Below are 12852 nucleotides of genomic sequence, written 5' to 3' on the forward strand. Positions count from 1 at the left end.
AAATTTGTCGTAAGGACGTTAAAGGCATGCAATATCTCCCAAGCAATCAGAAAAGAAAGATGATCATTTCATAGGTCTAATCAAATATGATGTAAGGAAATAGTTGTGTACTGTAATATTGTTATTAATATAACGGATTGAAGAGAAAGTTAAATTTGTGTGCTTGTCAAAATGGAAGACTGGAGTGGAACATTATGAACCATAACTTCAAATCATAATATTCACCCTTTTTTTTTTTTTTTTTTGGGAGTAACACAAAAACTAGTTTCAAGTCTTAATTACAGAACTTCTAAGGTTGGAATTTGACATGCAATATGCTGTATATTAAGTTATTCGATCCGCCAAAATGGGAAACTAGCAAAACCATAGTTTTAGCACATTTTTGCTTTTTATTTAGCTTTTCTTTTTTCATTTTTTTCTTCACTGGAAACTGAACTGTCATCTTAATTGAAATTTAATTGGTTTTAATGCTACTTCTAACTTAAACTTCTTTTTTTTTATTACTCCTATCCAGATGGCCAACATATTACATAAAACATTATAGTGTTAGGATTTAGTTTTGATTGTGTTACATGAGGTTCGGAATTAGGACCCGAACACAGACAAGACATGGGAGGTTAGAAACAGAGAGTCTTTGTGTACAAAAGTACAAAGTAACAACAGAGAGGATTTAAATGGCCTCGAAAAAAACACCGACTGAGAAACCTCGATTGAGAGAGCAGGGCTGGATTCCATATGACAGAATAAAGGCCTATATGATAAAATGCGAGTGATTAGACAAACTAATATCATAGCAACTGATAATATTCGCATTATAAGTCTCATTTGCATAAAACCTAACAAACTAAGAGTGGCTAATACATTATCATCATAAGGGCCATAGCAACCGTATAGCAGCTTCAAAATAAAAGCAAAATGGAGATCAAGCCCATCTGTTGGAATGGATTGTGTTCATTCTCTGAGGTTGCTCTGTATTTATTGTCTGCAGCCCTAATAGCCTTTATAAAACAACAGCCTTAGTAAATGGTAGCAATGCATTTTCATCAAAGTAGTCCATTACTAGTACAGTTTGATATTACTCACAGTTATCTGCTTTTAGATACATAATGCATTAACTTAAATGTTGTCTAGCTCATTATTATCCTTGCTGTTTTAGACTTTACACACTGTTGCATTTCCTTCCCTGTCTTGATTAATATCAGCATTTTAGCTGAAAAAAATGAGTTTAGGTGGTCTTTTACTACAACCGAAGTGAAGGAGAAAACAAAAACAGTGTTACAATATTTATAGTAGTTCTTCATTCAGCGCTGGCGAAAAGGGGAAAAGGAGCCCTGCAGCAAAGTCATTCTTTCAGCCAGTCGCATTGAAGTATAAATCTTAGATATGTGAAAGTGACTTTTTCATCTCTGCTCATGCTCAGTTATTATTTTTTTTCTGTCTTACATGTCGCATCTCAACCACCCACTAATGGGCACCCCCCCTCCCCCCCTCTCATTTTTTTCTTCTTCTTGAGTATATAATTTGAGTCGCTAGCTTGCTTGCATCAGAACACATTGTACCCGGGAGGAATATGCCCCCCCCCCCCATCTCCCCCAATGCATGTGTTGCATATTAGAAGTCTTGCAGCTGGCTCGCGTTTAACACACATCAGCATTGTCAAGTTATCATTTCTAGATTGAGCCAATTCCTTTTCCTGTGCATGTGACAGAACATTTTCCCCCTCGTTATTACATTTAATGCAGAGTAAAAACGGCATAAAAAGGCTACAGTAAATCAGCTTAGTGGAGGGGGGGGTGCAGCACGGGCGAGGAATCCATTACATTTTGGTACTGATGCGTTTCACCGCAGAAAAAAATGTCGTTTTATGACTTTGGCCTTGGCAGAGGTATGTGCTGTGCACAGTGCCCTTCTAAAAAGTAATGAGGCCTAGACCTAAATCATTTAGTTTATTTCTAGAATACATTTTCTAACTGTGAGCCTATCACCTTTTTGCTATCAAACTATTACTTTCCCACCGAGGTCACTTGTCATTTCAGTGCCACATAATGAGGCTTAGCTCCGCCCCTGCCCTGGGATCAGCTGTCAGGGGGAGTTTATTTTGGGGGTTTTCTTTTTAGTTTTTCTTGTTGATTTATTTCAAGAAAGACAAACAAGCATTTGAAGATTTTTGTGATTTTATTTGTCTTTTTTGTTATTTTTATTCTTCTATTATTCTCTCTTGTATAATTAACAGCCATTGAGACTTAAATGATTTTTTATTGCATTTTTTATTTTGGAATCTTGCATATTTATTTTTTTTAAATCTTGACATAAATACATTTTGATATTTATATTTTGTGAGTTTTTAAAATTATTTATCATTAATTTTCAAAAAATATATATTTTATTGAATTTTTTGTTGTTGCTTTTTTTTGTTGTCAATAAGTTCAAAAGGTTAAGTAAAAGATTTTTTTTTTAAATTTTGAAACAGATTTTTTGCATCTTTTTAAATTATTTTCAATATAAAAAGAAAACAATTCGCCATTTGGAGATCATAAGGAGGTGGTGGGAGAAAAGTATAGAGGCGTAAAAAATGGCTAGTAAAATTCACTTCTTTTTTTTCACATTTATCAAAATAAATGAAGTCTGTTTCGAGGGAAACCTTTAACTCAGTCAACCCTAGCAAGCTTTTCTCGTAGGTGCTCGAGTCACAAAAGTTGCAACAAGCCAAGTCTCGTGTCGAGTCAAAAGCAATAAAGATGTGTTTTTGTTTTAAAAGTGGATAAAGATGATATTTAATGTTGTTCCATATGGTGGGACCGGCAACTATGACTGAATTCTGGTCCATCATAAAGCATCATAGTGTAGTAGTTCATGTAGGCGCCTTTTGAAAAACACGACGACAATACAAGAGTCTTACCATGTTGTAAGATTGCAGACGTTGACATAGGCAACGCTCCTCCCTGCCGAACGTATGCCTCATTATTTCCTGTTAGCCGTGCTTGTGTGTGCCTGCAAGGAAGGGAAATTGATTGAGACAACAACAGTGCGCGGCTGATATGCTCCCTGGTTAGAGCAGTGAAGGAGAGACAAGAGAAACAATAAAGAGAAGCGCCACGCTGTATGTGTTGTATTGGATGTAGGAGGGGAAGAGGGATCGACTGGCTTTGCGAGACAATAAAAATAGCGCCGACACGGCACTGGCTGTGCGCGCGCGCGTGTGCGTGTTTGTCAGCGTGTCAGGGATTGAGATGAACGACAAAAAGTTGCAGCAGAATATTGGGAATCAAATTGCTGCGACTCCCAATGCTTAATGACACCTCTTTAGTTAACCGCTTTGCGGAATCGATGACGAGACGGGAGGACGGCGAGGAATGGCAAGTGGCGGGCGGGGAGACCCGGTGGGCTAAACTGGGCAATGAGAGAAGAAGAAGAAGGATGGCGTCTGGCGATGATGGATGCGCTGCTCTCATTTCGTGCCCCTAACGAAGCCTCTAATTAGTGTTTGTGTAATTCCGCACCGTCTCCCTCCGCCTGCTCGTCTTAATTAACGACATTCATCTTCGCCTCGCTCTCTCCCCTAAAATAACACCGCGTGAAGCCCACCTGGACCAGACCTGCTTTTACTTACTCGTTCCCTCTCTCGCCTCCCTTTATCCTCCTCTTCTCGCCAACTGTAAGCATTCTTAGGTCACTTCACCTTGAGAAATGGCCCCTCTGTCTTTGTTTTTGTGTGTTCGCGTGTAGCTGAGTGTGTAAGCGTTCTGCCGGCAGCCCACCCGTGCAAGTCTCCCGAGTGGGGGGGATTGTGACAGCCCATTTAGTCATCCTCATCATTAATTTCAGCAGAAGGCTCAAGAATGAGCCGCAATACAAGGCCGCACCTGCTAAGTATTCAAGTCGACATGCTCCCTCCCACCGACTCTCCGGCGAAGGTGTTGCTAAAAGAAATTGAGGACGACACGAGACAAACTAAACAAGGAAACAAGGGAGAACGAGACGCGTGAAGAACGTCCCTTGGTTGTTTTGCTGTCTGTGTGATATGACAGCTAGCGTGGTTTGGGGAACGGGGGCCTGTGGGGGGAGGAGGGGGGGGGGTGTTTCGTGGCAAGGGCAAGCGCGGTGCTCGCCAAGGGTGCAAAATTCTTGGGGGTGCAAAAGTTGAGGTTGTACAGTTTGGTGAGGCTTAGCTCCGCCCCTGCCCTGGGATCAGCTTCACTTTTCTTTTTTTGAAGATTTTTGTGATTTAATTTGTCATTTTTGTTATTTTTATTCTTCTATTATTCTCTCTTATATAATTAACAGCCATTGAGACGTTATTGATTTGTATTGCATTTTTAATTTTTTAAATCTTGCTTCTTCTTTTTTTTAAATCTTGACATAAATACATTTTGATATTTATGTTTTGAGGTTTTTTTAATTAATTTATCATCAATTTTCAAAAAAAATCTTTTATTGAGTTTTTGAGCGCGGTGCTCGCCAAGGGTGCAAAATTCTTGGGGGTGCAAAAGTTGAGGTTGTACAGTTTGGTATTTGAGCAAAACTTGCACAAAGTGTTGCTATTCTGACGGCACTCGTGCAGGATGTCATGCGAGGCATCACGCAAGATGTCCGGTGTGCTGCCGTCATAGGATTGCATGTGTTTGACTTTGTCTTTTTGTGGCCTTCTTTTTACGCGTAGTTCAAAAGAGGGAGCAGCCTCTGGGCAGCGCGCTTGCCTTACAGGCAAAAAAATAATAATCTGGGTTCAAATCTCCATTGGGACATTTTGGTGTGACGTTGCGTGTTTTTTTTTTTTTTGCGGTGACGTTTTCTCCAACATTATGAAAATATGCCACGTTTAATTGAATGCTATACATTGGAAAGAAATTACTTTTTCTTTGGATTCTTTTTCATTGTAAATGTTTTGCCTTTCCATCCATCCATCTGTCCATCCATCCGTCCGTTCATCCATCCATCCGTCTATTCATCCATCACCCATCAATTTCTCCATCCATCCATCCATCCATCATCCATATGTCCGTCCATCTGTTTGTCCATCCAACCATCTGTTCATCCATCCATCCATCCATCCATCTGTCTGTCCATCCATCCATCGATTTAGCAGTTCATCCATCCTTATGTCCATCCATCATCTATCAATTTCTCCATCCATCTATCAATTCATCTATCACCTCCCATCCATCCATCACCCTTCAATTTATCCATCTATCCATCAGTTATCCGTCCATCATCTGTCATACATGCATCAATCCATCTGTCTATCACCTACAATCCAACCATCTGACATCCATCCATCCATTACCCATCAATTTATCCATCTATCCATAAGTCATCCATCAATCAATCCATCCATCCACCAATCAATCAATCCATCATCCATCAATTTTTCCATCTATCCATAAGTCAAGTTAAAAAAAAAAAATAAAAACAATTTTTGGACTGGCTTTACTAAGAAGAAAAAAAAAACACGAAAACCTGCAATAGATGACGTTATGGTCACAAATGACTCAAGGATACTTTGACATGGTCACAGAAGTTTAGGATTGACGCATCAACTTTCAGGTTTCACTCTACCATGTGAACGGAGCCTCAACTGTCTGCAGTGGTTTTACATGCTTTTTGCTGTCAGGACTCCATAGTACACATTTACACAGTCATAAATATTCCACGCACATGGCCACCTATTACCCATTAGATCGCATTGTTGAAAATAACACAGGTGCTCTTCAAACTCAGTGCAAGGAGAAATATAGTGTGTGTGTGTGTGTGTATATGTGTGTGTGTTTACATATTTTGTGCATGCAGTTTGTGCTTTTAGCTGCTGAGCGAGGCATAAATGGTTTGTCATCCTCCATCACTCTCATCTTGCGAGCCCCCTAAAAGCACCCACACAGCCGTAATGCACCATCACTACCCACAATGCATTTCACCCTTTAGACGTCTGCATGGCTATCAGCACAAGACCACGTAGCCATCTTCTAGTCCATACTCATGGCAATTACAAGTCAGTGCATCGGTCTAGGCGAGAGTGCAAATGGCATCCGACTGCCACCTTCCTGCCCAGGTGTGATGTCATCATTTGTTGCTCCACGGAATGTCTTTGAAGGTGCGGAGGTTGTCTTCGCATAAGAATCCAGCAAAATGTAGCCACTGTAACCTTTAACAACAAAAAGAAATATGTTAATGCAACCTTCGGCATCAGTTGCAAGTTCAAGATCCTCACGCTCAGCCAACTCGCTTCAGAATCACACGTGTTGAGAAGATGTGGATGTCACACTGACATCATGTAGATACACTTGCTGCAACGTCAATCTTTGTCCCTGGACTGTCTTACAGAAAGCAAACGGAATGAATTGAGAGCCTGCAGTGAGAGCCTGCAGTGAGACTACTCACTCGTATCATATCATTCCTTTCCTCTATTAAACTTTCTTTTGCATGCATGTTCACTGGAACCAACAGAACATAAAAGGCAATTTGTTGAAAACTGGTGAGCGATGACTTTGGGGGGGAAAAACACACCTTTTCCCTCCTGTTAGTATTAATCCTTATAAATAAATAAAAAATACACCTGCAACAGACTAATCCAGGGTGTAAGCCTCTTCTTGCCCAAAGTCACCTGGGAGGGGCTCCAATTAGCCACAATCATAATGAGAGTTTGGCTATAGAAAATAGGATGAATGGATTTATACAACTCTCACAGCACACCACCATGCAGAAATGAGAAATGGCTTCATCTCACATCTTATGCTTATATAATACATATTTGAGCCACACACAAAAAGCCTCCACTGGCTTTGATGCTCTGTATCCCACTGGGTTGTCAACCGGCTTATCCATGCCGCAACAACGAGGCACTCTAATGCAGCCATGCCGGTGCAAAGCCCCTGTCAGCATGCTGTCGGTCACATTGAACTTTGAACCTTTTTCCCCCCTTGCTTTTTTTGCCTTCTCTCCATGACGTGTTTGCATTCATGGCTAACAACAAGGCACTCTAATGCAGCCATGCTGGTGCAAAGCCCCTGTCCGCATGCTGTCGGTCATATTGAACTTTGAACATTTTTCCCCCCCTTGCTTTTTTGCCTTCTCTCCATGACGTGTTTGCACTCATGGCTAACAACGAGGCACTCTAATGCAGCCATGCCGGTGCAAAGCCCCTGTCCGCATGCTGTCGGTCACATTGAACTTTGAACCTTTTTCCTCCCCTTGCTTTTTTGCCTTCTCTCCATGACGTGTTTGCACTCATGGCTTACAACGAGGCACTCTAATGCAGCCATGCCGGTGCAAAGCCCCTGTCAGCATGCTGTCGGTCACATTGAACTTTTAACCTTTTTCCCCCTTGCTTTTTTTGCCTTCTCTCCATGACGTGTTTGCACCCATGGCTAACAACGAGGCACTCTAATGCAGCCATGCCGGTGCAAAGCCCCTGTCCGCATGCTGTTGGTCACATTGAACTTTGAACCTTTTTCCCCCCTTGCTTTTTTGCTTTCTCTCCATGACGTGTTTGCACTCATGGCTAACAACGAGGCACTCTAATGCAGCCATGCCGGTGCAAAGCCCCTGTCCGAATGCTGTCGGTCACATTGAACTTTGAACCTTTTTTCCCCCCTTGCTTTTTTGCCTTCTCTCTATGACGTGTTTGCACTCATGGATAACAACGAGGCACTCTAATGCAGCCATGCTGGTGCAAAGCCCCTGTCCGCATGCTGTCGGTCACATTGAACTTTGAACCTTTTTCCCCCCCTTGCTTTTTTGCCTTCTCTCCATGACGTGTTTGCACTCATGGCTAACAGCGAGGCGCTCTAAAGCGGCCATGCCAGCCTGAAGCCTGGCCCACATGCTGGCGATCAAGTCAGACTTGAGAAAATTTTTTAAATAAAATCCCCCTTTTCACTATTCCACCATTATAAGGGTGTAATCTAAAGTGGCCATAACTCATACTGAACTACAAAGTGGATCACAGCGCACAAAATTCAGGAACATTTAAATAATGGACTTCTGATTTGATTTCAAACATTTATAACTATTAATGATTGATAAACAAATCTGTGAATCCACTTAATAGGGTCTTTACATAATGATCATCTCATCTCAGTTTACTCACAAATTCACTTACTCGTGTGAGTCGGTGTAGTTGAACACAAAATTGTTATTCTGTTGTATGGATGGCAACAGGTGGTAATTGTCTGTCACTATACGTTAGATAATAGATGATAATTTTTAGACAAATAAAATGAAATTGTCAATTTTTTTTTTGTTTTGTGGCACAATGATCTCTTACAGCATTGGTACTGTATACCATTTTTTATTAATTAACTCATTCACTGCCATTGACGGCTATAGATTTAAAAAATTAATTTGAACTATTTCTATTAGTTTAACATTTTTTCCCCATTTTTGTTAACAAGAGTATAAAAACCTAGAACTTTATATTTAGAAAAGATATAAAATTTGTGATTAATCGTGAGTTAACTAGTGAAGTCATGCGATTAATTATGATTAAAAAAATTAATCGCCTGACGCTCCCTAATTTTTAGGAATCTTTCCTTTTTTCTTTTTCTTTTTTCAAAAGAAAAGATTATTAAAAACAAAATATAAAATTTGTTTGTTTTTTTTAAAGAAGAAAAGATTATTAAAAATTAGGGGCGTCAGGCGATTACTTTTTTTTTGTAATTTATTGCATGACTTCACTAGTTAACTCACGATTAATCACCAATTTTATATCTGTTCTAAATGTACAAAAAAAATCTAGGTTTTCATACTCTTAACAAAAGTGGAAAAAAATGTTTAACTAAAAGAAATAGTTCACATGAATTTTTGACGTCTATAGCCGTCAATGGCAGTGAATGAGTTAATAATTGAATTATTAAAAAATGTGCATGCTTTTCATTTGAAAACAACAAAAGACAAGACTTTTTTCTCCTTTGTTATTACAAAGATAGCAAGACATCATTCTTGGAAGGAAATGCGATGGCGTCATGTGATTGTGAAACACTTCCAAAGTATCCAATCGGATTGCTCGGATGCCTACGCTGCTCACATCCACGACAGGGAGCTTATTTGCATTGTGTCTGGGGATTGTTATCATTTGCTGTGATATATTATTGACCAGCATTTCAACTCCCAATTCGGTAGCAGCGTCATTATGCAGTATAGTATGGAGCAATAATATGATTATTGATTGCAATGGAGTGGAATAGGATGAAATGATTCGGAGGTGTTGCCATATTGCGATACACGAGGGCCAAAATATTAAGAACAGCTCTTAACATGATGCAGCGCAAACGACAGCCATAATAGTCAACTCAAACTCTTTGTGACCATTAAAACTGTTGGCGACCATTTGGCGAACATCTTCGCGACCTTGAACAAACTCTGGCGAAAGATCAAACCGTTCAAATCACATCTCAGGTTTGACCACAGTCAAAATTGCGCTTATCTTTAAGTTGCGATTGGTCAGTCCAGCTCAAATATGAGTAGCTGATTAGTTAAAGAAATGTGTTTTGTGATATAGTCCCATCTTTCCTCTTCTTCACTGATGCAAACCGTGTGTTTGATCATCTCTGAGCAAAATTGCACAGTCACTGACTGTACCAGGTTCTTATTACCTGAAAGAGCAATAAAGTTGTTTCCCCCCCCCCCCACTTGTGTATGCGTCATTCAGATACTTCTCTCTTTGCTCTTGTTAAAAAGATTTCTACTCAGGCCGAGCTGAATATGAACATTCCCTGCAGGGCTGCAAAAGGAGGAAATGATTAAAGAAATAATGTAGAGAGGCGTATAACATCACCCTTTTAAAAAAATCTTATATCAGTGTCCACTGATCAGTTGGGGGTTAAGGGCTTTACATTAACAAATATTCCTTGGAGGGGTCTTAAAGATAAAATGGGAAACTCAGCACATCAACTCTTGAAGGAGAAGCGCTCCTCCATGAGCTTTCGTGCGCCAGCTTCTGATGTGCAAGTTAAATAAATAAAATCATTTCTCCATGGTAATTTTCGTCAAACCTGCCAAATGCTGCCTAAATATTTGACATGGAAGAAGACCAGATCAGTGAGGAGGGAGATCAAAGGAAGTGTGTGTGCGTGCGCACGTGTGTGCGTGTGTGCGTGTTGGGATTGTGCAAGTAGTGATGAAACATTCTGAAGTGTGATATTTTCAACGCCATCAAATTCCCCTCAGTCTTGTACGCGCATGGAAGTCATCTTAACGTCTTTGACTGTGTGCGGGGTGTGCAATTTGACCGTAAGCATGCTGCTATGAGCTAGCATTTCAGAAGCCAGGTGTGCTGTTTATGCAGATACATTGGCAACAACAACAGGTATGAAATGTTGCATTTCCCTCCATGTTTCTGACAGTCACTCAAAAATGTACAGTAACACACACATGAGCTAATACATTGAGTTTAGCTAAACAAAGCTAGCTTTAGCAAGATAGCTGCTATTTTTTTTTTGACAACTATATAGCTTACTACTTTTCACAAAGAGCAAATGGAGGCGGAGAGGACAGAATTAAGGGAAGGGTCAACAGTATGTCACCCACTTTTTTTCATATGGGTTAGTCAGTAGTTGCGTGGTGTAAAATGCTATAACATTAGCCTGTTGTGGAGGAGATCTTTTCCTCCGCATGTTCGTTTTCTTTCGGGTAGTGAGAATGTTGGTTATCTGGATACAGGCTGGAGATCGATGAACAGTTCCTTCGAAGCTTTTATTTCTACAGAATATTCCGGGCACAAGCGAGTTACAGACAATGGCTGCAGCCTCTCACAAGTGCGAAGATTACAGAGGATTTACAGGGCGGTACCAGACAGTTTCCAGTAAACAGATCAACCGGAGTTGACCGGACGTACAGAGATACATTCAAGGACACTATTCACAAAACAAAAGCCCATTTGAGGAATAGAGGAGGTTTTTCAGTCATGACTGCACCTGGCAGAAATTGCGATAATGCTCACAAAAAAGATACATCCGCAGAACAAAGCTCTACTGAGGAAATAAGGAAATTAAAACAGTTATGACTAAATCTGGGCAGAAGACCTTCTTCAAGCCCAACAATCTACATCATTTTTAAGCTAATTCACTTTTCTCCCCATATTAGCCATAAAAGCTACTTTTAAGAAAACTCTAGATCTATACATTCCAATGTTGTTTTGGTCAAGTAAACAATGCAGGAAATCATTCATTAATCTGCTTTGCTCATATTTAATCAATTATTAAAAAAATAAAAATAAATCTTGCATGTCCCGAACAGACATGTCAACAGGAAAAAAAATTTTTTTATCAGTAGTTTGGAACTCTCACTCACTGCTTTGCAGTCAGAACAGAAAATATTGTTTTCCTTTTCACAAATATTGGCATAGTCTGAAATATCATTCAAATGTCCGCAACCATGAGGGTAAGCGGTACGGATGATGGATGCATAGTTTTATGTAAAACTGTATCAGGATTTTCTGCCGGCCTGGCAGGTGGCTGTGAGAGGACCAAGTAAGATTTATTTTTTGGGCGCCCAGGCCCAACATCTTATGAATACTATAAAAAGTAGAATTTCATCATCGCAGCACTAATAAAAGTTTATTCTATTGGCATATTGATACTATGGCATGAATAATAATGATGATATCGACACGTAGAAAAAAATGCTGATTTTGTTCATGAAGGCAAAAAAGCAGAAAATAAAATACAGGCCTATCGAGGCATTCTGAGACTAGATGTGCTTCTGAAGCTTGGCCTCAGTTGCATGTAAGTACAACGAGATAACAACCCTTTACACCTACCCCGAAGTGTGTGTGTGTGTGTGTTTGTGAGTGTGCGTCCATCCATCCACCCACCCGCTTCCATTCTTCCCTGTCCCCGTCTTCTTCGCTCTCATTTTCCTCCAACAACAAACAACGCACAATTGTATTTGTCTTTATCAGAGGGTCCATTTTCTCCCCCCCCCCCCTTCTTGTGTTCGCTCTTTTTCGTTCAATATTTCATGCTGTTGAGAGCAGATCTATTCTGAGCTCTCGCTCGCTTTCCTAGTACCCCCCATCTTTGATTTAAAAAAAAACAAAAAAAAAAAAACTGCTGCCACACATCACTCTTGCTGTCCTCTCGCTCTGTATATCTCATTGCACTCTTAATGGTCTGTGCCCCATCTAACTTTTTTCACCCCCACCCCCGTCCGAATCCATCACCTCCAGCCGCCCCCTGCCCTCCCGTTAGCGTGACTGTACAAAAGTATCAGCTCCTCCTCCTTTCACTCCTTCTCTCCCCCTTGGATTCCTCTCCAACCAAAACACAGAGAAAGCCCTGTTCTCTCTTTTTTGCACCTCCCCACACAAGTCGCCGTCCCGCACTGGTCCATCTCTCGCTTTCTCCTCCTCCTCTTGGCGCTCAGCCGCCGCCGGTGTTGTTTTAGGCATAGCGGTGGAAGGTAAACAGTGAGATTGAAAATTCGTGTCAGTCAGAGAGAGAGAGAGAGAGAGGGCCCGTGATGGAGGGAGAGTAGCAGAGGTGGCGAGAGGTGCGGAGGAGGAGGGGGGGGGGGGGTCTGAGTATGTCAGTACAATTTACTAACACAACAGTGAACAGCGAGGCGGGCCAAGACACGGAGCGAGAGGCGGGAGGCGAGCTAAGAAAGACTCCCAAGTTCACGCATGCCAGTTTACAATGTAGCCTACATTCACACGCAGGCCTCCTATGGCGACTTCATATGTGTATTGTTTATTTCCCCAGGCCCTGAGAAGGATATGAACTCTGCAAACGGGTGACAAAGCGGCGATTAGATTTCGAGGTTGCGAAAGAAAGGAAAAAAAAAAAAAGAGCATTTGACAGATGTGCTGTTTGGCCGGCAACGGGGGTGAAAATGTCATAAGAGCCTCCGTGTCACGGC

At 40.9% G+C, this 12852-nt stretch overlaps 1 protein-coding gene across 3 annotated transcripts in view; it reads left to right on the top strand.

The window, feature by feature from the left end:
* efna3b (ephrin-A3b) overlaps positions 1-12852 on the top strand; it is a 114180-nt gene that overhangs the window by 18536 nt on the left and 82792 nt on the right. The window lies entirely within an intron of this gene.

The sequence above is a fragment of the Vanacampus margaritifer genome, chromosome 9 (assembly GCF_051991255.1).
Source record: "Vanacampus margaritifer isolate UIUO_Vmar chromosome 9, RoL_Vmar_1.0, whole genome shotgun sequence".
Classification (NCBI taxonomy): domain Eukaryota; kingdom Metazoa; phylum Chordata; class Actinopteri; order Syngnathiformes; family Syngnathidae; genus Vanacampus; species Vanacampus margaritifer.